The sequence below is a fragment of the Passer domesticus genome, chromosome 6 (assembly GCF_036417665.1).
Source record: "Passer domesticus isolate bPasDom1 chromosome 6, bPasDom1.hap1, whole genome shotgun sequence".
Taxonomy (NCBI): Eukaryota; Metazoa; Chordata; class Aves; order Passeriformes; family Passeridae; genus Passer; species Passer domesticus.
The window spans coordinates 71,720,126-71,745,489 of NC_087479.1; the positions used below are offsets into that span (position 1 = coordinate 71,720,126).

The 25,364-nt window shown below is 50.4% G+C and overlaps 1 long non-coding RNA gene across 2 annotated transcripts; it reads right to left on the reverse strand.

Moving 5' to 3' along the window:
* Positions 1 to 9,023: 9,023 nt before the first annotated feature.
* LOC135303995 (uncharacterized) lies at positions 9,024 to 12,266 on the reverse strand. Of its 2 annotated transcripts, XR_010365435.1 has the most exons (3): positions 9,877 to 12,211; positions 9,381 to 9,449; positions 9,024 to 9,280 (listed from the first exon to the last, which is right to left on the reverse strand). It is a non-coding gene; the product is annotated as an uncharacterized LOC135303995 (long non-coding RNA). The 2 variants fall into 2 exon arrangements; XR_010365434.1 differs by having other exon boundaries at positions 9,381 to 12,266.
* Between the last annotated feature and the right edge of the window lie 13,098 nt (positions 12,267 to 25,364).

A 25,364-nucleotide genomic window follows, 5' to 3' on the forward strand; every position in this document is an offset into this window, starting at 1 on the left:
CCAAAGTATGTGAAAATGGAAAAATAATGGTCAAGGTTGTTTTCTCCCAAAACTTGCAGTGACAGAACAAGGGTCAATGTCTCTGAACTGAATGAGGGCGGATTTACATTTCTTAGAAGGAGGAAATATTTTATAACTATGAGAATTGCACAAAACTGCAAATGTTTTTCCAGAGAAGTGGATTCTCCATCCCAGGAATGCTCCAAGATGAGGAACTTTGTGCAACCTGACACAGTGAAACCCCATCCCCTCCCCAAGGACAGAATTCCTGTTGTGTGGGTTCTCTGATGTGCTGGGTGCCCTCACAAAGCTTCTGGCCAGAATGTCTGCTGAGGGCAGCCAGGCTGCTGCAGGGGCAGTGACCTCACAGCCATCACCATGGCAGCCCTGTCCCCTGGGCCTGGCTCTCCCCTTTCCTCTGCCCCTGCCTTGTCTCTGCTGGCATGAAGAGTTTTGTCATTCATATCTTGTCCCCAGGGTGCTGGGGCCAATGGCTTCCCAGGCAGGCTCCTGGAGCAGAAGTGGCTTTTCAGAGCCCAGGCAGAAAGGAGCCCTGAGGCAGCAGCTCTGCAGTGCTGGCCACCAGGCCGGGCTGCCAAGGGAGGCTTCTGGCCATGCCCTGCAAGCAGCTGCTGCTGCCAAGGTGCCTTTGGTGCCTCAGGCTCTGCCTGGCACAGCTCCCAGCATGGCACTCTGCCCTTGTGCCCGAGCCCTTCTCTGTGCTGGGGCGGGCCTGGGGCTTTTCCTGCAGCGGGACCTGCCCTGCTCCTGGCACAGGAAAGGCAGTTCCTGCTGGAGCAGGAGGCTCTGCCTGCAGTGGGCTCCAACAACCCCAGCCAGGCCGTTTGCAAAGCCCCAGTGGGAAATAAAGGAGGAGGGTCCTGCTGATTTTGGGGTGAATAAAGCTGGAACCAGCCTGACTCCTCCATCCTGAAGTTCAATATCCTCAGAGGGAGCTGAAGCTGTGGCAGAAATGGAAAAAATCCTGGAGAAAGGAACAACCAAGTGACACCACTGAAAGCTTCTGCAGAGCTGCTGAGCTGGCCCAACCTGGGCACATCTGATTGACAGGGCAGCACTTCAGACTGGAAAAGTCCTGACCCAAATTTTATTGGTAGCATCTCCTGACATTTCTCTTCTTGGGATGTGTGGAAATTCTACCCTGCAGTGGGGACACCCCTCAAGATCACGTCTCCAGGTTGAACCAAAGGGATTTGCCCACGGTCATTGGTCTAGGGCAGTGACATCAATCTCTGCTTAATTACTGGTTTTGTTTTAATACAGTTGCTTAGAAATCACTTCTGAGTGCTCTAAATAATAAAATACGTAACAGCTCTTATATCTTGGTGTAAATATTTCTAATTAAGATAATTTTGTCTCATCATTACCATGGTATAAATTTATATAAATATCTCTGTTTTGTTATCCTTAATCCTGGGGGACAAATTCTATAAAGGTTAGATTCCACTTTGATAATTATTTACACATGAAGGCTTGAAAATTCTGGAGATGAGACTGGATCAGCTGCTCCATGGCTGTTCTCACAGAAAGAATTTAGAAAGCCTGGAGGTCCTTGGGGGTATTTGGGTGTGGATATGACAATGTGGTGAGAGACAGAGAAAGCAAGATAAGTTTCCAATGAATTGGTCAGGGAACTTTTAGGGAGCTGGGGGGAAAGAATTGAATCTATCCACAGGTGGTGTGTATAGTAAGTTGGTTTTTCTCCATAAAGTTGTTTACTGAAGGATATTGTCTTAATTAGCCAATCATGTGTAATGTGTTGACTAAATGACCAATGAGGTCCACCTGTAGCAAACCAAGGTATAAAAGAAGAGGATTGAATAGACAGGTGGCCTTTAGCCCTTAGCTTTCTGGTCTGAGTCTGTGCCATCTCTGACTCAACGGTGACATTTGGGGATCTGTGGGGCTATTGGGGATCCTCTCTGCACGCTGTGTCCTAACAGGAGCTTTTCCAATAAACATTGCCTGAAGCTCCAACTGTGCACATGACAGGAACCCCTCTGAGTGCTTCTGGGACATCCCAGCACTTTGGCAGCCTGGGGACTCCTGGGATGTCACTGTGGAACCCCAGTCAGTGCCTGTGACAGATCAGTGCCTTTGCAGCCCAAGGTGCCCTGGGATGTCACCATGGAATGGCTGTGACTGCCTCTGAGCACAGGGCCCTTTACCATCCCCAGAAACCCCTGGGAGGTGTCCATGGAGTCCCTGTCTCTGCCTGTGACATTCCAGCTGTTGAACAGCCTGGAGACTCTTGGAAAGTCCCCATGGAACCCCTCTGAAGGCCTGTGACAGATCTGATCTTTAGCGGGCAACCATCCCCAGCCCCCTGTTGCTATGGTCAGTTTCCATGGCAACCATCCCCAGCCCCCTGTTGCCATGATCAGTTTCCATGGCAACCATCCCCAGCCCCCTGTTGCTATGGTCAGTTTCCATGGCAACCATCCCCAGCCCCTGTTGCCATGCTCAGTCCCTTGGCAGCTCCATGCAGACCCCATGCCAGGGGTGGGTGCCATGGACACCAGCTCAGGCCTGCAGCCAGAGCCCATTGCCATGGCAACCATTGGCAGCCCCATCCCCAGGGTCATGGGATCCCAGATCCACAGAATTGGCTGAGCTGGGAGGGACCCATCAGGATCCTGGAGTCCAACTGCTGGCCCTGCACAGGACACCCCAACAATGCCAGCCTGGGCCTGGCAGCGCTGTCCAAACGATGCTGGAGCTCAGAGAGCCCTGGAGCTGGGAGCCTTCCCTGGGGAGCCTGGGCACTGCCCCAGCAGCCTCTGGGCAAAAACCTTTTCCTGAGATCCAACCTGAGCCTGCCCCGACTCAGCTGCAGCCGTTCCCTCCAGTCCTGTCCCTGGGCACCAGAGGGAAGAGTTTCCCACAGCCCCAGCCAGGGACCCGCTCCCAAGGCTGTTGCCATGGCCACCAGGGCTGGGACCAGCTGGGATGCTCGGTTTCCACTGGCTGGGGTTTAGGAATGGGATTCCTCAGATTCCTGCTCCAGCTAAAACCACGCTGCTGCTCTCTGCCCTCCTGCCTCCCATGGAATGCACAAAAGGCAAAGATCCTGGGCTGGGATAAGAACAATTTATTGGGAACAGCAACGAGATAAAGAACAAACAGGAACAGAAACAATACTGCTAACAAAAGGGAAAAGAAAAACTATTTACAGGGAAAACCAAAACACAACTCACTGGGTCATCCTGGCCACATATTTCCGCCTACCTGGCAAGGATACTCTTCTCCTCAGGGAGAGAGAGACCCTTTCCTGCCTCTGGCAATGACCTGAGGAGGGAGTGGATCTAATGACATGGCCCTGGCCAGAACCTCATGTTCATTGATCCCACATCATGTCATTGGCAGGGGCAGGAAAAGGGACAGGTGTCTTCCCAGCATGGATTACAGTGAACATGGAACACAGGTCTCTTCCCAGTGTGGATCCTCCAATTGGGTATGAAGCTGGAGCCAGGCACGAAGCTCTCGCTGCAGTTGGGGCATTTACAGGGCTTCACTTACAGGTGCCTCTGTTGGTGTCTGGTTAAGTTAGAACGGTTGGGGAAGCTCTTCCCACACTGGGGACACTCGTAGGGCCTTTCCCCAGTGTGGATGCGCCGGTGGGTGACGAGGTGGGAGTTGTACTTGAAGCCCTTCCCACAGTCCAGGCAGCGGAAGGGGCTCTCCTCGGTGTCCTCCGCTCATGCAGGAGGAGATTGGAGCTGGTGTGAAACCTCTTCTGACACTGGGGACACTCGTAGGGTCTCTCCCCAGTGTGGATGCGTTGGTGGGTCACAAGGGTGGATCTGTAGCTGAAGCCCTTCCCACACTCCCCACACTCGTAGGGCCATTCCCCGGTGTGGATCATCTGGTGGCGGATCAGGGTGCTGCTCTGCCTGAAGCTCTTCCCACACTCCAAGTACTTGTAGGGCTTCTCCCCATCATGAAGCTCCTCATGGACCATCAGCTCCAAGCTCTGGCTGAAGCTCTGTCCACCTTCCTGGCACAGGGTGGGTCTTTCCTCCTCAGAGCACCCTGGGCTGGGATTGCAGGCCCTCATCCTGTGGGATCTCTTGGGCTTTACCTCCCTGTTCGATTCCTGTGCCATGGAGTCCTTCAAAACAGCTTCTTCCACAAGGTTCTGCTGTGAAGATTTGTCATCTCTGGTCTCCATCCTCAGCACCTTGTCTGGGGGATGAAGGACAAGGAGTGGATGGGCTTTGCCTCTGTGCCAGAGGGAAAGGGAACGAGACACCCCCAGTGCATCCCCAGCAGGATGGCCAAGGCAGAGGGGTTTTCCTGCAGCCACGGGCCATGCTGAGCTTGGAGATGCAGCAGGAGAGAGGGAGAAAGGGGCACTGACTTCCTCCTCACCTGCCGGGGTGTCGTGGGGCATCTTCCTTTTCCTTGCAGCATCCCCCTCCATCTGGCTAAGGTTTGGGAATGGGAAAACCTGGTCTGGGAGGAAAAAAAAAAGGGATGAATACATCAAGTTTTGTACGGGTTTCAAGGTAAACCAGGTGGAGATTCTAAGCCAGAATTACAATTTAATAAGAAAATTAAGATCAAAGCAATGAAACAGAAACACTGCCCTAAACTGACAGAGTCAGGATATAACCTGACACCCTGTTGGTCAGGGTGCTGGTAGCAGTCCCATTAAATGGTGGCTGCAGTCCTGTTGCAGTGATGAACGTGATTCTGTCGAAGCAGTGATCCTGTAGAATGGTCTGGTCTTTCTCTGAAGGTCCAGTGGTGCTTATGGAGCTCTTATCCTCTGGCAATCCAGTAGCCAAGGTGCTCCTGGTGCTGCAAGGCTCAGTTTATATCCAGGTAGGAATGCTTGGCTCCTCCCCCTGGGCAGAGCATCCCACAATGGGATGATGTCATTTAACCAGTCCTGCAGGGACACTCAATGGCCCATTCACAGAAGATGGCCCCTGGAGGGCGTTATCAGGGCTGAGTCATGGAAGAGATAAAGAACACTGCCCCGCCTGTTTATTACAGTTTGTCAACATGGTGATGGAAAACATGCACTTGGTTACATCTGACACTGTAACCTGAAACAGTGGGGTAATCCCTGCTGGGGGGTGAAACCACCTCCCTTACCCAAACTGGCTCAGGTGTCAAACCCCCACTCCGGGAAGGCCACTCACACAGGGGACAATGTCACACTTGCCCTGCACCAGGGGATGTCTCTGTCCCTGTCACTCCCTTGTTTTCTCCCCCTTTCTCTTTCTTTCCATCTCTCTCTACCTCTGTTTTACTGTTTTTACTGTTCAATACCATCCACTTTGGATTTGGTCTCATTAGCACCTTAACTGGGAAAGAGGCATCTCTCTAACAATTTTCTTAACCAGATTGTGACATTATTTTGGGACAGTAAGTTCAGGGCACTGTTCTCTGACCCCAAGTGCCTTTGACAACAGCATGGTTCCCTCAGAGGAGGAGGTTGTGGGTCTTTCTGGAGGAACTCTTGGAAATTTGGACGCAGCTTCCTCTGAGCGACTCATGGGAGAACTGATGAGGAAAATGGCTTTTGTGGGTGGCCAGTGTAAAGAAAATATTTTCTTGTCCTTCCTTGAAAAGTTCATTAAAATCACTGGAGGAAAGAGAGCAAATGTTACCAGCGAGACTGACAAGGTTCATTTACCCCAAGGTGAGGAACACAAGGCTGCTGAAAGTCCCACAAGGAGCCCAGCTCCGTGAGCTAAATTCCCAAATAATCCCTGAATTCACAGGCTTCGAGGCCTTCCCACATGTGAGGATACATTTTCTCTTCATCCCTATCACTATTGTGACAGCTACACAGAGCTTTCTCTTCCTTTTAATAGTCTGTATTGATCCAAATTTCCACGTTTCTTTTATCGGCACCTGCCAGCAGCTGAGCTGAACCGATGAAACTTGGAATTGCCACAGAATTGCTTCTATTGTTGGTTTATTAATGTTTGGGTTTTGTTGTCATTTCCATCACAAGTGAGTTGTGGGAAGAGCAAATATTCCTCAAGGCATTTAATGTAGTGTTAAGTTTGATTTCTGCCAAATCTATTTTGTCCAGTGCCCAGGGCATGCTTGAGGGGTCTCTGTGCCTCTTGCCCTGGGTAATGCTTGGGAGGGGCTTGGGGGGAATTTTGTTCTTGTCCCTGTCACCCCAGGCCATTCCCCAGGGAGTTTCCATCATTCTCACCCAAGGGAATGTCTGGGGGGTCTCCCTCCCTCTCATCCCTGTGCCAGGGGGTGCTTGGCCCAGTCTCTGTCCCTCTCAGCCCAGGGGATGCTCGGGGGTCTCTGTCCCCTCACCCTGGTGGTTGCTCGGGGGTCTCTCCATCCCGTTGGCCTCAGGGAATGCTTGTGCAGGGCTGGGGACCAAGGGCTCTGTGTCCCTCTCACCGCTGAGGGTGCTCGGGGCTGGGGGGGCTCTCTGACCTTCTCATCCCTGGGGAGGCCAGGGGGGTCTCTGTCCCTCTCAGCCCTGGTGTGACCCCACCCAAACATCATTGGGGTCAGAGGGACAGAGACCCCCCAAACCCCCAGAAGGGCTGAACCTGGGATCATGCTCATACCCTCTTCATCTGTTTAGCCCAGAAATGAGTTCTGCACCTTTAAGGCAGGTTCTGAGAGCGAAGGCAGGCAGGAAGTGAGCAGGTTTTTTAAGAAACTGCACTCCTCCATATTCTGGCTCCTGGACAGACAGATAGCAGGACAGGGCTCTCCTTTGGTTTTAGTTAGTTTTTAGCTCTCTGAGGCAGATAAGTGCCCTGGACTGTGGTTTTTCTTTTACTTTAGAGCTGTTTAAACCTGCTCTCAATATCCAGAAGAGCACTGGCAGCTCCACCTGTGGCCCATTGGGCCAAGCCTGGTCCATGGCATTTCCAGTGCTGGAGGAACTGATAAGAGACTGAGTGAGCAGAGCTACAGCCCACAGAGGGACTTTCTGAGTTTGTCATCTCTTTTGGAGCAGCAAGAGGTTTTATTGTTTAATATTGATCATTTGCTCTACTCGTGAATTCCTTGCCTGTTAAATAACCAGGTTTTTCCACTTTTCTCCAAGGAAATCTTTCCCCAAACTAATTGGGGGAGATGCTGCTTGAATTTGCTTTCTAGAGGAAACCCCTTTTGGAGGTTTTCTCCCAAATTTGCCCTAAACTAGGACAGGGTGGTGGAGAGAGGAGAGAGCCCCAAGTGCCTGGACTGGGAGGAGGCTGGAGAGAGGGACCCTGGAACCCCAAAACCCCCCAGCATCCCTAAGTAGGACCCTGGAGAGGGGGGATCCCCAGGACCCATGGGATCCTTGGCAGCCATGAGAGGGGGAACCACCAGAACCCCAGAGGGATGAGACTGGAATTGGGACACTCGTGGTGGCTTTTTTTTAGATTCACTTTTGTTTTTTGAAGGTTTTCATGGACACCAGGTGACTTCTAGAGATGGACTTGGGTGGAAGATCTTCAGCCTCTCTGTGCTCATCCCTTGTTTTTCCCCAAAGCAGGTTTTCCCATTACCAAATCTTGGCCCAATGGAAGAGAATGCTGCAAGGAAGCAAAAGATGCCCTGAGACACTCAGGCAGGTGAGGAGGAAGTCAGTGCCCCCTTCCCCCTCTCTCCTGCTCCATCTCCCAGCCCAGCCTGGCCCCCAGCTGCAGGACAACCCACTGCCAACGCTGTCCTGCTGGGGATGCACTGGGGGATCTCCTGCCCCTTTCCTCTGGCATGGAGGCACATTCACAGGCTCTGGGGCAGGAGGGGGAACCGCGGGCAGTTTGGGGTGCGTGGCTCGGCTGCTCCCGGCGCAGTTCCCCCGAGCCCCTGGCGCAGCTCCGCCAGCCCTCCCCCACCACGGCACTGGCCGGAGGTTCTTTAACAGAAATGCTGGTAAATTGACCATCTGGAATTACACTAAATACGATTTCAAGAAGCTGCTGGTTTGCTGGGCAGTTTGCCAAATTCCACATTGTTGTTTCTTTCAATAAAACTGCACTTTAAAAGGTCTTAGCAAATTCATGCTTGCATAAAATTTGTTGCTACCATGGCCTTCCCTCAAAACTAAATTACATAAAAACATGACGTACTCATTACATCCTTTTAATCCCTCCAGTAAATCCATCATGCTGTTATTTCAATCACAGATTGTTCAACTTGTCAGTGCCTTATTTCTATTAATGGCATCAGAATAAGTTATATTTTGTTGTATGTATAACTTTTAAGGATATCCATTTTTGATTCTATGATGTTTAATTTAATGCAAATTCAGGGTTGATAAGACTAAACAAAGTTAAACTTCATTAGTGTTAGATTTGAGCAATGTTAAATTACATTTTATTAATTTGAAATCCTGCTGTTCTGGATTGAAAGAAAACATATGTATTCTATTTGCCATCTGTCAGAGGTAGGGCAGTTATCTTCTGTTAATTGGGCAGTAAATTGGACCCCCAATGGCTCCCACAGATCCCAAACACCTGCAAGGACCTCCAAGCTTTCTAAACTCCTTCTTGTGAGAGGAGCCTTGAAGCAGATGTATCCAATCCCAGTCCCAGACTTTCAAGATTTTGTATGTAAGGAATTATAAAGGTGGAATGAAACCTTTCTAGAATTTGTCCCACAGGATTAAGGATGGCAAACCACAGCTGTTTCTATAAATATATATTATCTATTATGGTAATGATTAGACAATATTATCTTAATCAGAAGAATTTGCTCCTAGGTATAACAGCTGTAACATATTATTTATATTATATTATATTATATTATATTATATCATATCATATCATATATTATATTATATCATATTATATTTTCATATATCATATTATATCATATACTAGGAAGTGATTTCAAAGTAACTGTGTTAAAGTAAAACCAGTTATTAAGCAGAGATTGATGTCACTCCCTGTGTTGGTTTGAAAAGACAGGTGTCTGCTAAGGAAGGCAGGAGCCTCTCCTAAAACGTAAAATGTAAACCCCCTCCCTCTGAATTGTTATAAATTTGAAATTAAGGGGCTCTCAGGAAAAAATATGGGAGCAGGAATAACAGTTCTTTATTAGGGAAACAAATAAAAAGATAAAATAAACAATGCAGTAAAGCAAGACAACACTGACAGAATCAGAACACAACCTGACACCCTGTTGCACAGGGTGTTGGTAGCAGTCCAATTGGAATGGTGGCTGCAGTCCTCCTGGAGTGTCAGGTGTGCTTCTGCTGCAGCAGGGATCCTGTAGAAAGGTATAGTCTTCCTCTGAAGATCCAGTGGAAGAGGCAGCAGCTGTTCCTCTGGGAAATCCAGTGGAGAAAGCCATGTTGGTGTTCCAGAATTTTTAAGATTATATCTGGTAGGAATGCTTGGTTCTCCCCTCTGGGCGAAGAATCTCACAATGGGATGCTGTAGTTCTTATCAGTCATGCAGTGACATTCAGTAGCCTGTTATCAGCAGATGTCTGCCCTGAGGAAGGAGTGGGTGTGGAAGAGATAAGGTAAACTTCCCACTTAACAGAAGACAACTGCCATAGAGATGGCAAAGAGAATACAATCTGCTTGGCAATCCAGGACTGTCTCCATTGTGAAACTCAGAGGCCCCAAGGAGCCAAGGGTCCATGGTGACTTTGTGGAGCCCAGTGTCATGGAGGAGGCATTGTGACACAGTGAGGGCACATGGAGCCGAGGGGCCCTGGTGACAGATCAGGGCTTTGTGGGAGCATGAAGCCATTGTGACATTGCAAGGTCTCATGGAAGCACGGGGCCATTGTGACACTGCAGAAGGAAGGGGAGCCAAGGAGACCATTGGGACACTGTGGGGTCCCACAAAACCAAGGGAACAGGGAACAGATCTGGCTGGGCCTCCTGGGGATCACTTGACAGGTCCAGCTGACCTTGGCATGTCGAGGGCTGCTTTCTCATCTGTCCTTGAAGCACTGGGGCTCTGGGCTTTCCTTCCTATGGTAGAGAACTCTCCTTGTCCTCCAGGGGCCCATTGTCAAAACTGGGATTCCTCCTCCAAATTTCCTTATATGCAAAGATTGTTTCCAGATGAAATCTGCCAGGAGTGACAGCTCTGGCTGCCTTGGCCATCCAGGAACCACCTCTCATCTGCCTTTGAAACACTGGGACCATGTGATTTTTTTCCTTATGGGAAAAAAATCCATCTCGACCAGGCACCCATGGCTAAAATTGGGCATCTGCCTCCAGCATTCCCTATATCCAAGGATAACTCCCAGACAAAAGCTGCCAGGACTGACAAGTGTGGCTGGCCTTGGCTTCCTGAGGGCTGCTACTCATCTGCCTCTAAAACACTGGGGCTTTGTGCTTTCCTTCGTAATGAAAAGAACTCTTCTTCCTGTCCAGGTGCCCACGGCCAAAATTGAGATTCCACATCCAAAGTGCCCTATGGCCAAGGGTAGCCCCTAGACAAATGGTGCCAGCAGAGACAGGTCTGACTGGCTTGGCCTAAGGGTGGCCACATCTCATCTTCTTCCAGAACACTTGGACTTCACACTTTTTTTCCAGTACAAAAAAACCCCCATTCATCTTGACCAGGTGCCCATGGTCAAATCTGGGATTCCATCTCAAGAGCTCCATACATCCAAGGATTTTCCCCCAATGAAAGATGCCAGGACAGACAGGTCTGGCTGCCCTTGGCCTCTTGGGGGCTGCCTCTCACCTGCTTACCAAACACATTGGGTTGGTGATTTCCTTCCAATGGAAAAGTACCATCCTTCTTCTCAAGGTGCCCGTGGACAAAATTGAGATTCTTCCTCCCAAATTCCATATATCCAAGGATTCCTCCATGACAAAAGCTGCCAGGACAAACATGTCTGGCTGGCTTGGCCTCCCGAGAGCCACCTCTCTCCTCTTCTGCCTTTGAAACTCTTGGGCTCTGTGCTTTCCTTCCCATGGAAAAGAACCATCCTTCTTATCTACACAGAAATGGCCGAAATTTGGATTCCACCTCCCAAATTTGCTATATCCAAGGGTTGCTTTCAGACAAAAGCTACCAGGACAGAGAGGTCTGGCTGTCCTAGGCCTCTGATGGCTGCCTTTCATCTGCCCTGGAAACACCTCTGTTCTGTGCTTTCCTTCCTATGGAAAACAACTGTGCTTCTCCCCCAGGTGTCCATGTCTGAAACTGGGATTCCACCTCTAAAATTCTGTATATCCAAGGGTTGCTTCCAGGCAAAATCTGCCAGTACCATCAAGCCTTGGCCTCTGGTGACTGCCCCTGCAACGCTGGGGGTCGGTTCTTTCCTTCCCATGGAGATCACTGGGATATTGTGGGGACCTCACGAAACCAAGGGGATCATTGTGGCACCACTGGAGCCCATGGAACCAAGGGGCTGTGGTGACACAGCGGGGCTTCATGAAACCCAGAGACCATTATGACTCTGTGGGACCTGATGGAACCATGGAGATCATGAGCACCCTTCATGACCTCGTGTCACCAAGGGGACATTATGACACGTCAGGGCCCCATCGAACCAAGGGAACATGGAACAGGTCTGGCTGGCTTGGCCTCCCAGGGGCCACCTGATAGGTCTGGCTGATCTTGGGATGTCAAGGGCTGCCTCTCATCAGCTCCTGGAACACTGGAGCTCCATGCTTTCCTTGCTATGAAAAGAACCATCCCTCTTTTCAGATGCCCATTGGCAAAACTGATACTTTCCCTAAAAAATTTTCCAATATGCAAGGGCATCTCTCAGAAAAAAAACCTGCCAGCTCTGGCTGGCCTTGGCCTCTGGTGGTCAGCTCTCATCTGCCCCTGAAACAATGGAGCTATGTTCCTTCATTCCTTAGGAAAAGAACCCATTTTCATGTCCAGGGCCCATGGCCAAAATTAGAATTTGGCCTCCCAAATTCTGTATATCCAAAGATTGCTCCTAGACAAAAGTAACCAGAACAGACAGGTCAGGCTGGCCCTGCCCTCTGGTGATTTTCTTAGACCATGAGCTGAATGTTTCCATTTGAAAACACCTTGGAGAGGGCCCGGAGATCTCCCAAGGAGGGGTTCTGAAACCTTGGGCACATGAGCATTACATATGGACAAAGGAGCTCTGTGCTCTGTGCTGTTGTGGTGGTATTGCATCATGGAAGGGATGTCCGAAAAGAAGCTGCTAGCAGTTTCCTCCATGTCTGTCAAAAACACCCAATCAGTAATTAGCTTTGAGAATTGACAATCTGTTAAACCACTATGGAAGCTGTACACGGCTCTGTGAAGACACACATTAAAGATGAGAAAGCCTGGGAGGGTCTCTTTCCTTTCTGGCCAGCAAAGAGGTAACAAGGCTGGCCCAGCCCCCGTCTCAGCCGGGCCGGGCTGGGTGTCTCCTGCCGTGGGGCCGGGCCCCTTCCCAGGGAGCCCCCAGGCCCCATCGGCTGCCGGGCAGGGCAGGGGAGGCCGCGGGGCCGAGGCCGGGCCGGGCCATGGCTGCGGTTGCCAACACCTGGGCGCTACCGAGCCCTGCCCCGCCGCCAGCCTGGGCCCAGCCAGGATCCGCCGGGCCCCAGGAGCAGCCCCGGGCCGGGCCGGCTCCACCAAGATTCTGCCACCCTTGGGGTTCACCCGCAAGCCCCGGGCAGGGGGAGGAGAAGCCATGGGCCCCGGCCGTGCTGCTGCTGTGTTCTGGCCTGGCTGCTGAGATCCTGGCCCTGCCCCAGCGCGGCCCATCCTGACACAGCCCCAGCGCAGCCACTGCAGAAACCTCCATCGTAAAACAGCTCCAGCCACAAGGACCGAGCCTGGCCGGGGTCACGGAACCATCTGCAGGCCCCAGGAGAGATATTAACTCTTTCAGTGCTTCCATCCTCCCTCGAGTGAGAGAAAAGGACAAAGTGCAGGCACACAGAGGAGCAACATGAAGACACCGAGGTCAGTGAAGGGGAAGTTGAGTCCCGGATGGGAGGGATGAGGAAATGCCATAACCTTGGGACTGAAATCCTCTTGTGAAGCTATAGAGAAGGATGTAATTGATACATCAGACTCTCTTTTTCCCTATAACACATTGAAAAGGATGGGAAGATGACTTGTTCAGGAAAGACCTCCATGGTAAAGTAAGCAAATGTTGAAGTAGCTGTGTTCCGATGTGAAGTTTGAACAGACAGAGCAGAGTGATGAGACCCTGTGCCCTCATAGGGAGAAGAAGAAAACCACTGTTCTCAGAGATGAAGATGATTTCAGAAATAGATGAAGAGAACATTTGCTCTTAAACAGCTCATCTTTAAACTAATACCCCATTAGTTGACATGGCCCATAAACACAACTGTGGGAAAAGCTGTCAAAAAATGGGAGGGACTTCATGATTGCAGATTTTCCAGATGGCTGCTATTAATGGAAATTGAGAGCCACAAGAGAACTCTTTTCTTATGGAGAAGTCTCCATAGCAAGAAAGAGAGACTCCTCTCCCTACATGAACTGAAGGAAGACTACTCTAGAGGAGGTAAACTGAAAATATTAGGTTTTGTCTCTTTACATTGTCAGTAAGAAAGAAAAGGTTGTAGGGAAAGAAAAGTGTTCCAAAAGTTTTGTTCTGATTCTTATTACACTTTCTTTTAGTTAGTATTAATAAACCTTTCTTTATACCCTTTTAAAGTTTTGAGCCAACTTTGCCTTTCTCCTAATCCTGTCTCACAGCAGGAAATGAGTAAGAATATTCTAGTGAGTGCACTGGTAATTAGCCAACATTGAACCCACCACGCTAATTGATGCATTGGCCAAGAAATCTCAAATTGGAGAGAAAAAACACTACAGAAACATTCCTGATGAACTGCATGAGAACAAAGGGAAATCAAGGCAGAGCCATGGTTTGTCAGAACTTGCCTGATCCTAATGAGCCCCATGATGAATTTGGAGATGAGCCCTGGAACCTCGGGGTCTGAAAGGAGAGTGCACAAACCTTTCCAGGAGTCCAAGCCAGTGGAAACACCCAAAGTGTCTCAAAGCATGAATGGGTCCCACTGAGGTCCACCCCCAACACAAGCTCTTAATGGACGCCATAGAGGAGAGAATTGGAGGCCAGGATGGCACAAAAAGCTTCTCAGAGACTCAGTGTGGAACAGAAAATCCAAAGAACCTTAAAAACCTTGAGCATTTCAAACCACTAATGAGCCGCAATGAATGTCAGTACAAAGCTCTCAAGGGACTCATTAAAGCAGATAACTGGGGCCATGATTGCACAAACCTCTCACAGAGTCTGTATCAAAAGGGAAGCACCAAGTACCTTAAAATAACTGAAGTACCTTGAAGCATTAATGAGCCCCACTGGATGCTGTTACTGACAAAGCCTCTCCAGGGACTAATTACAGCAGATAATTGGATACCATGATTGCACAGACCTCTCAGAGACTCCAAGGCAAAAGCCAAACCCACAGTCCTTTGAAAAACCTGCAGTCCCTGGGATCATTCAGGAGCCCCCAGGGCCATTCCTGAGCAAGGCTCCCCAGGGACTCCTTCCAGCAGATCCTTGAGGCCACTGGGATGTGGGCTAGGGGGGATGCTGAGGGCAGGACAAGGGGCTGCCAGTGCCCAGCCTGGCTGGGGCTGTGCCAGGAGGCCCCAGGGCCTCAGGACAAGGTGTCTCCTCCCAGCCCTTGGTGGCACAGACCCTGCTGTGCCCCAGGTCACCAAGACTTGGCTTCTCTTTGTCCCCACCTGTTATCAGTGCCTCCAGTTCTCTGCTCTGCCTGGGGCCTGGGGACACTTTCTCAGTTGTGTCCCTCAGAGGGACCCATTAAAAGACCAAGAAACTTTGGAGTTGGATTCTGACTTGGAGTTCTGGAGAGGTTTCTGCAGCTGCCTCTCAGGGACTGATGTTCATGGCCTCAGCACAAAGCCCCAGAGGGTCATTCAAGTCCTTGTTCTGTGTCTGTGCTGCTGAGCTGAGCTGAGCTCCTGGCACAGAGGCAGCTCCTGGTCAGCAAGAAGAGCTTCAAAAGCACATTTCTCTTGAGGAGCAGCTCTTCTGCCAGCCCAGCAGGGCTGGGGCACTGCCTGCAGCCAGCCCGGGCACAGGCCAGAGGCACAGAGAGCTTCAATCAGTCAGGGCTGGGAAGGTGCTGAGAAGTGCCTGGGGCAGAATCACTGCCAGCCCTTGGCACAGGAACCTCTGGCTGCAGGACAATGCAGCTGCAGCTCCTGGAGCCATCTCCTAAAGCTGGAACATCCCAATGCCTGCAGACTCTGTGAGTACATTCTCTGATTGTCTCTGGTGCAGAGCAGACAGGGGTGCCCAGGGCTGTCCTGCAGAGCAGGCTCCTGCAGCCCAGGGTGCTGTGCTGGGGCAGGGACTCTGCTGCCTGCCAGGGACAGCTCTCAGCCGGCCCGGGGAGCTGCTCCCAGCACTGGGGGACAAGATCTGGGTGGCAGGAGACAGCTGGTAAGGCTTGCAATTGTTCTCCCGGGGTGGTGAGGATGCTGCACTGTTCAGGACTGCTCCAAAAATGGCATTTAACTGCAGAACATTTACAGTTAGTTGATAAAGGGAGCAGAGCAAGGAAGGGGCTGCATAGAACGAAAAATCCTGCTTTTTTAATCTAGTGGTAGGGGTTGTCTGGATAGGAAACTTCCCACAGACATTAATCTCTCAGTTAAGTTTGGGAAAAAATAAAAATATTTTCTCAGATCTTACTAAAACATTCAGTGACCGGAATCAGCACAGGGCACCTCACAGGCAGCATCAGTGTTGCTTTTCCACCATCCTCAGGGTTGCTCTGATATTGCCATCAGAGCCTGCAGAGCCAGAGCTGCCCCTGGGCAGTGCCAGAGCTGGGAGGGGTCTGCAAAGCAGAGCTGAGCCCCCAGGGCTGGGCTGGGCTCTGGCAGCACTGGCAGGGCCCAGCCCTGGGCACAGGGAAGCAGCTGCTGGCAGAGACAGCTCCAGGCAGCAGAGCCCTGGGCGGGCAGTGGGGCAAAAGTGCCCCCAAGCTGTGCTGGGATATTTAGAGTCCTTTCCAAACCTAACTATTTCATGATTACATTTTATACAGATCCCCACGCCAAGGCACCACAAATGTCCAACAGCAGCTCCATCAAGCACTTCCTCCTGCTGGCATTGGCAGACACACGGCAGCTGCAGCTCCTGCACTTCTGCCTCTTGCTGGGCATCTCCCTGGCTGCCCTCCTGGGCAATGGCCTCATCATCAGCGCCGTAGCCTGCGGCCACCACCTGCACACACCCATGTTCTTCTTCCTGCTCAACCTGGCCCTCAGCGACCTGGGCTCCATCTGCACCACTGTCCCCAAAGCCATGCACAATTCCCTCTGGGACACCAGGAACATCTCCTACAAAGGATGTGCCACACAGGTCTTTTTCTTTCTGTTTTTCATTGGAGCAGAGTTTTATCTCCTGACCATCATGTGCTACGACCACTACGTGTCCATCTGCAAACCCCTGCACTACGGGACCCTCCTGGGCAGTAGAGCTTGTGCCCACATGGCAGCAGCTGCCTGGACTAATGGCTTTCTCACCGCTCTCATGCACACAGCAAATACATTTTCCCGCCCCTGTGCCATGGCAATGCCCTGGACCAGTTCTTCTGTGAAATCCCAGCAATCCTCAAGCTCTCCTGCACCAAATCCTACCTCAGGGAACTTGGGCTCATTGCAGTTAGTGCCTGTTTATCATTTGGCTGTTTTGTGTTTATAGTTTTCTCCTATGTGCAGATCTTCAAGGCTGTGCTGAGGATCTCCTCTGAGCAGAGACAGCTCAAAGCCTTTTCCACCTGCCTCCCTCACCTGTCTGTGGTCTCTCTGTTCCTCAGTACTGGCATATTTGCCTATCTGAAGCCCCCCTCCATCTCCTCCCAATCCCTGGATCTGGCCCTTTTATTTCTGTACTCAGTGGTGCCTCCAGCCCTGAACCCCCTCATTTACAGCCTGAGGTAGCAGGAGCTCAAGGCTGCAGTGTGGAGACTGATGACTGGATGGTTTCAGGGACATTAAAATGCAGGACAATTTCTGCAAATCACTTGTAATAAAAGTTCTCTTTGATACTTCTTGTTGGTTTGGTTGTGTGTGTTTTCCACCTTTGTTTTAGTTTTTTCATATGGTCTAAAAAGAAATGTCATTGCTTGTGTCATTTCTCATTTTATTTATCTCCACCTTCCATGTGGCCACAGACTGTGTCAATGAGGGGCTGCGCTCTCAGTGGCTTTAAAGGAACTCAAGGATCTCCCAGCAGAGTTTTCTGCAGAGATGCCCTTTTGTTGCCTTCTCTGGAGCTGCAGCAGCAATGTCTGTGTGCAGAGCTGGGGCAGATCAGTGCTGGCACAGCAGCTGTGCCCAGCAGCAGCAGCACTTGGTGTTGCCAGTGCTGCTGCCGTGGCCCTGCCCCGCTGCCCTGGTGGCCCTGGTGTTGCTGTAGGGCCTGAGTGCTGTCGGGGCCGCGCACAGTCCTGGGGGTGGCAGTGCCGGGGCTGCAGCAGGGACAGGCCATGGGCACTGCTGGGGCAGCGCTGATGCCTCAGGCCAGGCCCTGGGGACTCCAGGCTCCTTGCCCAGACTCACTCCAGAACACGTCGAGGCCAATGCTCAGCACAGAAAAGCCCCAGGGTGAGCTCACCTGCTGTAGGCAATTGATTATCTGGTAACATGAGGTCACAGAGTGGGCTGTGACATCACAGACGGGGTTATGTGAGGTCATCAAGCAGTTATGCCACCATAGACAGTCTCTGTGACACCACAGAGCCATCTGTGACATTAGAGACCAACTGGGTGACATTAGAGAATGGGCTGTGACATCACAGAGCAGGCTGTGACATCCCATAGGGGCTGTGTGAGGTCACTGGGTTGGTTACTCCGCCCCAGCTCCCCCTCACAGTTTCTCCCAACAAGTCCAATGCTGTTCATGCCCAGTGGGGTCCCTGTCCCCCGGTATCCCCCTGCTCCACCTGGAGCCACAGATTCCACCAAAGGATGTTCCACAGGATCCAGCCCAGAGCCTGACATGGGGACAAGGGGCCAGGGCAGTGTAACCAGAACATCAAGGACATGGATTATCCAGGTGACTGTGGCCTGGATTGGGTTCCCCAGGGCAGGAAAGATATCTGGCAGCTGGAGCAGGTTTAGGGAAGGGCCTCCAAGGTGGGGCTGGAGCCCTTGGGCTGTGAGCAGAGGCTGAGGGAGCTGGGCTTGTCCAGCCCAGAGCAGGGAAGGCTGAGGGGCTCCTCATCCCAGCCTGGCAGTGCCAGCCAGGAGGTGATGGAAAACACAGAGCCAGGCTCTTCACTGGGGGGCCTGGTGGGAGACAAAAGCCAATGGGTGGAAGGGGAAAGAGGGGAGATCAGCCAGGACAGGAGGAGATTAAATGAGTCAGGCTGGTTTCAGCATTTCCTCACCAAACCAGCCTGACCCCCCTTCTCCATCCACCACTGACAGCTTTGCAAATCAGGAATTGTTGGAGCTGTTTTGCCCCTAGTCCAGGACGAGCATTCTGATACAAGAACATAATTGTGTTTATATCTATTACAGAACCATGTTTGTCTAAAATTAATTTTAGTATGGAAATCACTTGTGGATGGTGGACTCATCAGACACCACTAGGATGTTGCACATAGCTCAGGGAGGAGCGTGATTGTTATTAAATTGTGTCCTTTTCAACTATGGTCTGTTGGCCATGAAGAGAAACCCTTCTGTACCTCTGAGTCTCACCAGTTCCTGACCCCCAAAGGACACAAACCTGATGAGTTCCCACTCCAGTGGTGCCACTTGCATTTCCCTCCGTAGCCAGAGCAGAGCTCCCTTGTCCCAGAAAGTCCCTGGCAATGTAGGGATGAAGGAAACAGGGCAGGCTGTGGGGATCAGGGGCAGGGAACAGCCAGGGATTTGAACTGGCTGAGGGTGCCCTCAATGCCCTCGACCAGATCAGCAATAAAGAGATTTCACTGACCTGGCCCCAGTCCTGAGCCCTGGGGACACCCCTGGATGAGACTCCATTCCTCAGGTGTTCTGAGTGCCAGGGGTTGGATGAGGGAAATGGTGGGGAGGGGGTGTGGACAAAATCTGATTAATTGTCAGCAATAAAGGGTCCTGATTTCATATCTATGCAGACTGCATTAGGACGTGCTGGGGGTCAATGTCAAGTGGACATTGCTGATATCAATCTATAAACAAGAAAAAAACTTGACAAAAGAATCCTCTCTTCATTGTTTTCAACATAGTATATTCACACTGAATTAACTTCCGAAATCTTTCTAATTAATCAAGGAACAATTAAAAACTTGAATGATTCCTAGGGGCTTCTCTTGCTTGGGTGTTTTGAACAAATATTTATGAGTCTTTCTCTATGAAATCCTGAACTGAAGAACTCAAGAAAAAGAGGCCTCTGGCATAGTAAAATTCATCACCAACCTCCAACTGGCTTAGGATCCATCCCCATCAGAGCAGCAATGAACAGCAATGGGCACAGCTTTGTGGCTGCCCCAGCTTTGGGATGGGCCCTGGGCCTGGAGCAGGAGCAGCTCTTGAGGGCCCCAAGGCCGGGGCTCTTGTGCTGCCCTGGGCACATGGGATGGCAGCAGGGGCTGCAGAGCTCTCAGCACCTGAGCCAGAGGGGAGCAGGGCACACAGGGAGCCTCCTTTGGCCTTGGCCCAGCACCTTCCCCCATGGCTGGGGCTGAGTCCTGTGTGAGCTGCAGCGGCTGCTGTGCCCTTGGCAGGGGCTGAGGCCGTGGGGCCAGTGGCCAGAGCAGCCTGGCCTGAGCAGAGCTGTGGGGCCAGAGCTGGCTAGGCTGGGCTGGGGAGAGGCCCTTGGTGCTGCCCAGAGCTCAGGGCAGATGGCAGAGCTTGCAGGGAGCTGGGCTGGGCTCAGAGAGCCTGCCCCAGAAACCATCAATGTCCATCTCAGCCTGGCTGAGCGTGCAGGGGCAGGACTCAGGCCAGGCCTTGTGGGGCAGGGCCAGCGCCTGTGCTGGCCCAGAGGCCGGCAGAGCCCGGGGCAGGGCTGTCTGTGCAGGCCCACAGGTGCCAGGGGCTGTGCAGGAGCTGGCAGAGGCTGCCCAACAGGGAGGCCATGGGCCACAGAGCACCAAGGCTGCTGTGGGCACCACGGCACAGGGGCCGTTCCCAGCCGCAATGCTCCTGGCCTGGGCTGGGCCTGCACAGGGGCTGGGCCACCATGGCTGGGCCAGCACAGGGCCACCAAGGGGCCACGCAGCCGCTGCCAGGGCTGACAGCAAGGCCAGGCACACACAAGCAATTGCTGAGCATGGCCTGTGCTGGCCAGGGCTGACTGTGCCACAGGCAGAGCTCAGCTGCCCTTGGGGGCTGCAGGAACAGTCAGGAGCCCAAGAGCCTCCATGGCTGTGCTGGAGACCAAGGCTGCAGGAGGGAAATGCAGGGCTGATGCGGAATGGGGAGGGCATTGAATTCCAGCACACACCTCAGCTCTCTGATGATCCCAGCACCATGCTGGGCCCTGTTACAGACTGGAGCAGAGCAGAAGTTGATGGGACAGGAGCCCTGTGGGGCTGTCAGGGACCTGCAGCTTGCAAGGTGCTCTGCTCTCCCTCAGGTGCTCTCAGAGAGATCCAGTCCCAGCTGGGCACCTCAGGGCACAAGTGGCACTGCCTGTTCATGGGCACACAGCTGATGTCTGCCTGGAAAGGGGCACAGGTTTTAACACCTGTTAGTTTCATAAAATAGCAGAAAATATTTTTCATCTGGGTCATTTGAGTACTTTTAGGAAATGACCAAATTTTCCCACCAGGAACAGGAATTTCCTGGATCTACTGGATTCTTCTAATGATATCAGGAGAAGAAATACTGATCTTCCCCTCTACCATTGCCACCAGCATTCAGTCTAGTACTTTATGTCGCTCTTCCTTCAGGTGTTTCCAGCTCTCCTGTTTAAATGGTTGTGTCTAAAGAGATGACTTTGTTTGGAGCAGCTGGATCTTTGTCCTTCCTATTGCTCCCAGATTTCCTCCTGCAGCTGTTTTCTGGTTATTTCAATGTGTCTCCCTTGACTGGCTTCATGCTTTGAGCACCAGGGAGTTGCCGAATCTTTCAGAATTGTCAACACCTTCTTAGTGAGCATCTTAGTTGTATTTTTATCTTTTATATCATCTCTTCCTAAGTCTTTGTCTAAAATCCTTCCTGTATGGCAATCCCTTGTGAATGGTGGACATATCCAATGTTGCTGGGATGTCACAAGGAGCCGAGGGATGGGTTTTGATGTTTATTAAATTTTATCATGTTCACATTTTTTAGGTGTGCCATGAAGAGAAAACTTTCTGTGCCTTTAAGTCTCACCAGATCCTGGTCCCTCAAAATACAAAAATATGATGAGAAGTTGTTCTCACTCCAGAGGCTGCACTTGGATCTCCCTCTATGGCCAGGTCAATACCCTCAGGGCAGAAGCCCAGCGGGGAATGCCAGCTGGCCAGGATAGCTCAGCGGGGGGCTCAGGCAACCTAGGCAAGCTATAGTGATTTGCAGCTCTTAGTGATAATGAGCTTTTAGTGATTTCAGCTCGTAGCTTGCTAGGTGCCGCAGCAGCAGAGCAGGGGGAGAGAGATATGAGAAGTGCTGTATGGGTTCCACAGGATTCTTTTATTCGGGTCTCCGCAAAGGGTCCAGTGACAGCTCTTCTGCCGAACCGGGCAGAATTAGGGGTTTTTATACCCTACAGGGGTTTTGAAAACTGTTCAATAGTAAGGGTCAGGGGAAAGTGACCTATGGGCTTACAGAGAGATAAGCAGGGTCTGAAAGGCAGAAGAGAGGGGCTTCTAAAGCCTTAGTCATGCTGACTTGGCATTTCCTAGCTCTCAGGCCTCTGATCACCAAGGAGGCCGTGCAGGCCCTGTGCCTGCTACAACTCCACATTCTGTATTTAGAAAAAAGGCGTTCCCTATAGTTCTTTTAAAACAATGGACAAGGCATGAGAACATGACTAGCACGATGACAATTACAAGAAAAATCCACAACATTCCCTTAACCAAAGATGCAACACATCCCGTTAATCCCCACTGACTGAAAAGGTCATTGACCCAGTCTGGGGTCTTTTCTACTTTTAAGTCCTTCACAAGCCCCTTCAGTTTCTGGATGTTGACGTGGATGGATTCCGAGCATGAAGAGAGATTGAAGCAGCACATCCCTTCGAAGTCCTCGCAGCCATGTCCGTGGGCAAGCAGCAGGAAGTCAATCGCTGCTCGATTTTGGAGTGAGGCATGTCTTGTGGTTTCTTCTTCCTTTAAGAGATCGCTCAGGGCAGCAGAAGTAGCGTTAGCCTGCTTACTGAGCCAGCACCCAAGGTGATTTATTTCACCCAGGGCCTTAGCTGCAGCTACCCATGGTAGGAATATAGAGACCGCTATCTTTTTAGGTTTGTTCCAATCGTATAATTTGGGATCGCAATTCTCATAAAATTCTGTGTAGGATCTTTTGCGGCGTTTTAATTCGCTGTCTTTTTTCCAATTGTGCAACAAGGTGATATTTGGAGTAAGGGTAGAAAGTTTTCCAAGGGTACAGGGACCTCCCTGGAGTCGTGAGGGGATCCCAGCCCATACTCTATCACCACAGATGAGAAACGTTCCCTTGGGTAGAACTTTGGGATGGAGAGAGGACACAGAGATCACACGAGCAGTAATTACACCAATCATGAGGGTTGTAGGCTTTGTCAATTGGCGATATGTCTTTTCAGTATGTGTTTTTGTTCTGGTCAATTTCTGGCCAATTATTCTTTGGACGTCTAAAGTAATATTTGACACAGAATGTGGTTTTAGAGGACCCCAACAGATCCAATTCTTGAGGTTCCTCAAGAGCATTGGGCAGTATTTTTGTCTACTCGTCCCAAGTTTCTACCTGGTGGGGTCTCTTACCTGTGGTGTGGAGAAGCTCTGAATTATAGGTAGGCCAATCATCAGCTACGAAAGGAATTCCTACTAGACATGTGGAAAGTGGGTTATCAACGCTTCCCATGGATAACCACATGTTATCCTGTTTTAATGTCCTTGCTAATGTTACCCAGACATTATGGCTCGGCTGTGGGCCAATCCAACCGACGGCACACGGTACGGTGAGGAACATCCAGGCAGCAGTGAGGACAGCACCAACGGAGATATTTTTCATCTTTTGGCAGGAATGGGGCTTCTGATAGGGAATATAAGCAAAATTTGTTATTTTTATGGTAGGAGGGGAGGGTTGGGGTTCCTTTCTTGTTCCTTTCCTCTGTTCCTTCTACTCCCCCATTTATTTTTAGTTTTTTACTGGTTTTTTGGTTTTTTCTATGTGCTAAGGGTGGCAGAGTGGGTAAAAAGTTAGAGGCTTTTGGTAAGGATTTATAAAGGGGATAATAGGGTTTTTAGGGTAAAAAGGGTAATAACATCTAATTCAGAGAACAGTTTTGTTTTCAGGCTATGTCTGGCCTAGGGCATGATGCCGCAGAATGTTGTTCAGCTTTCTGGTTTGTCTGCTGTTGTGTGATGGGACAGTCGTCTCCTCCCCCTGTGGATGTTTGGCGATGTCTTCATCTCCAGGCTGAGCTGGTCTGGTTTTGAGGAGGTCTTGTGTTTGACTCTTGTCACTGCTTGTGGAAGTGGTATTTGCAGTGCCTAGGTATGGTTTTATGTTTTTCCCTGGGTACCATCTTGGACCAGATGGTAGTAGAACACACGCATATCCTCTTCCCCAGGTAATGAGTTCAAAAGGTCCAGAAACTTTATGTGTTTCTGGGTCCTTCACCAGCACAGGTGGTTTCTCCATGAGCTTTGCTTGGGTGGTATTTGCAAAGTGGCGAAGTATTGGTGGATCAGGCTCTGAGGTTGTACAGTTCAGGAAGTTGATGACATAGAGAGCCTTGCAAAGTCTTTCAACTGGAGAAATGATTTTTGTTCCTCTCTGTTGTTGATTGAGGACTCTTTTGAGAGTTTGATGTGTCCTTTCCACGATGGATTGTCCTGTGGGGTTTGCAGGTATACCTGTCTTGTATTGTATTCCCCACTCACTGAAGAACTCTTTTAACTTACGAGAGGTATAGGCAGGTCCATTGTCTGTTTTGATCTCCTTGGGTACTCCCAGAAAATGTTTTATGGTGTGCTGCAAAGTTTCGCCTGGATGTGTTGATGCAAATACTGCTGAGAATGTATCGACTGATACATGCACGTACTTTGACCTTCCAAAAGGTGCAAAGTGGGTTACATGTGTCTGCCACAGCTGGCAGCTGTTTAAACCTCGGGGATTGACTCCTGTCCCCACAGATGGTATCTGGTAGTTTTGACAGCTTGGGCATGTGGCAACAATAGCTTTTGCCTGATCTTTTGAAAGCTTGAACATTCTGATAAGAGCAGGCACAATTTGATGAAAAAAGGCATGTGACAACTTTGCCTGGGCAAAGATGTTAGGGACATTAGCAGTCTCTATTGCCATGGCTAAGGTATCTGCTTTCCTGTTCCCTTCTGTAATGAAACCTGGGAGGTCAGTGTGTGACCTCACATGCATTATATAGTAAGGTTGTTTTCTGTGGGAAATTAAGCGTGTTAATGCAGAAATCAATTGGTATAATTTTGGATTGGAAACCTCTTTGAGAAGAGCATGTTCTGCTCTCATAGCTATGCCAGTAACATAAGCTGAATCTGTGACCAGATTAAAAGGTTCGTCTTTGAATTTCTCAAAGGCTCTTACAACAGCTGCTAACTCTGCAATCTGTGGAGATCCCTCCACTATTTTTATGTCAGATTCCCAATTTTGGGTATTAGGGTCTCTCCATGTCATTACCGACTTGTGGGATGACCCTGAGCCATCTGTAAAGATGGTTAGAGCTTTGAGAGGTGTCCTACTTTGGACTAATTTTGGGGTCAGGTGAAATGTTACATCATTATTAAAAAGCTTATGTTTTGGGATATGTACTGAAATTTGACCTGTATAGCTGTCTAAGGCATACTGGAGACTTTCATTGGTCTGGAGCAAATGTTCCAGGTCCCCAGTGGTCATTGGCAAATATATGCATGTGAACTCACACCCTGCAAGGGAACGGAGACGAGTCCTAGCCTTTTTTATTAAATGTGCCATTATTTCTTGGAAGGTGGTAATTGTCTTTGTGGGTTGGTTGTTTGTAAAGATCCATTCCAGGATTAGTAAAGGGTCTCGAAGTTGAGTGTCCCATTGGAAAATCAGTCCATAGAACCTAGGTGCTTTTCCCAGAATGACGAACTGGAAAGGCAGGCTGGGCTCGAAGCGATGGGCTTTGCGTGAAGACAGGGCTTCTTGGACCTTGGTGATGGCATCTCGGGCCTCTGGTGTTAGAGTGCATGGAGAGTCCAGATTCTCCTTGCCCCGAAGAAGGCTGAACAGTGGAGCGAGGTCCTCCGTTGTAATTCCTAGCAGTGGACGTACCCAGTTGATGGATCCGCACAGACTGTGTAAGTCTCTCAGGGT